This window comes from Penaeus vannamei, chromosome 20 (genome assembly GCF_042767895.1).
Source record: "Penaeus vannamei isolate JL-2024 chromosome 20, ASM4276789v1, whole genome shotgun sequence".
NCBI classification, from domain to species: Eukaryota; Metazoa; Arthropoda; class Malacostraca; order Decapoda; family Penaeidae; genus Penaeus; species Penaeus vannamei.
In genome coordinates, this window is record NC_091568.1 from 27,194,783 (window position 1) to 27,197,282 (window position 2,500).

General features: G+C 35.7%; 1 non-coding gene across 1 annotated transcript; it reads left to right on the top strand.

Annotated features, from left to right (window-relative positions):
- The first annotated feature begins 1,834 nt into the window (after window positions 1-1,834).
- Window positions 1,835-1,908, top strand: TRNAI-AAU (transfer RNA isoleucine (anticodon AAU)). The gene has a single exon. It is a non-coding gene; the product is annotated as a tRNA-Ile (tRNA).
- Window positions 1,909-2,500: the final 592 nt, after the last annotated feature.

A 2,500-nucleotide genomic window follows, 5' to 3' on the forward strand; every position in this document is an offset into this window, starting at 1 on the left:
CTGAGTCCGATCACGTGGTCAACGGACTGGTCTTCAGCGCCCTCCGTGGTCTCCAAGAGTCTGTCGGAGGGCGAGAGATAAGCGGCGGAGACGAAGAGGCCGTTCAGCAGGGAGACCAAAGGCAAATGAGGCTTAGGTAAGTGAGTGAGGGGCGGCTTGTTTACATGAGCGCGTGGAAGTTTCTTGCAGAATAACTCTTCTTCTAAAGGAAGAAGACTATTCTAAAAGAAAAAGAAAGAAAGAAAGACTGAGGTTTGATGCCAGACTCACCCCAACGTGTTGAACATATGTATATAGATACATATGTGTGTGTGTGTTTGCATATATATACATATTTATATATATGCTCAGATCTAGATACCTTTCTGGAATGATATAGGTTGCTGAATAATTGTGTGTGTGTGTGTGTGTGTGTGTGTGTGTGTGTGTGTGTTTGCGCGCGCGTGTGTTTGTGTGTGTGTGTATCTTGAGATAAGGAAGGGAGGAGGAGAAAGACTCATACAAACACATACATATATATGACAAGACGGAGACTCAAGGTCGTTGGCAACGCTGCATTTCTAGCCTTTACTATTGATTGCTTAACAGTCTTTACTTGCAGTCTTCCTTCCAACTGCAAATGTTTGGGCAGAGCAAAATAAATTAGGTTTCTAACGCATATAAGCCGAACTATTTCTTGCTCAGGATCTGATACAAAGGCAATTAGTTCTGCATGTGCTCAATTCTTCTCAGAACTGAATAGAAAACCGTGGCATCTGAGGTGCCTTCCCATATGAGATGGGTCTCGTTCAAGAGAGCAAAAAGCCGAGAAATACGAACAAAATTTTTCCTGCTTCGTTTCGGAGGATTTCTTCTTCTCAGCTTTCGTCTCGTATACATATACCTGTCATCTATATACGTATGTATATATATATATATATATATATATATATATATATATATATATATATATATATATATATGTATATCACGAACACACGCATATACATATACTATATATATATGTATATATATATATATATATATATATATATATATATATATATATATATATATATATATGTTTATATATATATATATATATATATATATTTATAAATATATATTACACCAACGCATACACTCAAATACATATTTATACATATGTATATGTAGATAGATACATATATATACATATATAAACATATATGAATAACATATGCATGTGTGTAAATATATATACATATATATGTATATATACATAAATATATATGTATTTATATGTATATATATATATATCAGCAGAAGCACTAACACGGTAAACTGTACACAAAAAAGGAAAAAACAACCACAACAAGAAATGAAAATAACAGATAACGATTCGAACTTTTCACGAGTTTTATTATTCAGACGAATAATAAAAAGCGTTTGGATGATTATTATTCCGAAGAGGAACTCGGGAAGAGCATTGTTATTATGGACATTATCGTTATTCATATTATATACGTATATATATATACGTATATATATATATATATATATATATATATATATATATATATATATATATATATATATATATATAGATAGATAGATAGATAGATATAGTACACTGTCTCCGGAGTCTGTTCGTCGGCAGCCAATTTCTCAGACTTTTCCCTAACAATAAACCAGGGCCAAGGTCAAGGGATGGCACGGTGGCCAGGTCATTAGGACCGCCGCGTCATTTCTATGATTAGGGATAATGATTATGCGTCGTTTCCCTATATTGATGGTAAATTGCTACTTTTAATAATCTTCAATACAATTTGTTGACTGACAGTTCATTATGAGAAAGATTTTCAAGAAGGGTAAGGGCCTGTTAGCTCAGTTGGTTAGAGCGCCGTGCTAATAACGCGGATGTCGAGGGTTCGATCCCCTTACGGGCCAAGCGTCAAATTTTCAATACAATGACTTAAGTGTTGGTTTATCACATGCAAATCCATCGGGATCCAGTGCCAGAAATACACACGCACAAACACACACATATATGCATATATGTGTGTGTGTGTGTGTGTGTACAATTATTCAGCAACCTGTATCATTCCAGTAAGGTATCTAGATCTGAGCATATATATAAATATGTATATATATGCACACACACACACACACACACATATGTGTATATATATACATATGTTCAACACGTTGGGGTGAGTCTGGCATCAACCCTCGGTCTTTTTTTTTTTTTTTTTTTTTTTTTTTTTTTTTTTTTTTTTTTTTTTTAGAATATTCTTCTTCCTTTAGATGATTTAAGAGTTTTTCTGCAAGAAACTTCCACGCGCTCATGTAAACAAGCCGCCCCTCACTCACTCACCTAAGCCTCATTTGCCTTTGGTCTCCCTGCTGAACGGCCTCTTCGTCTCCGCCGCTTATCTCTCGCCCTCCGACAGACTCTTGGAGACCACGGAGGGCGCTGAAGACCAGTCCGTTGACCACGTGATCGGACTCAGGTGTAATTGGCTAATCGCCAATTACTAAG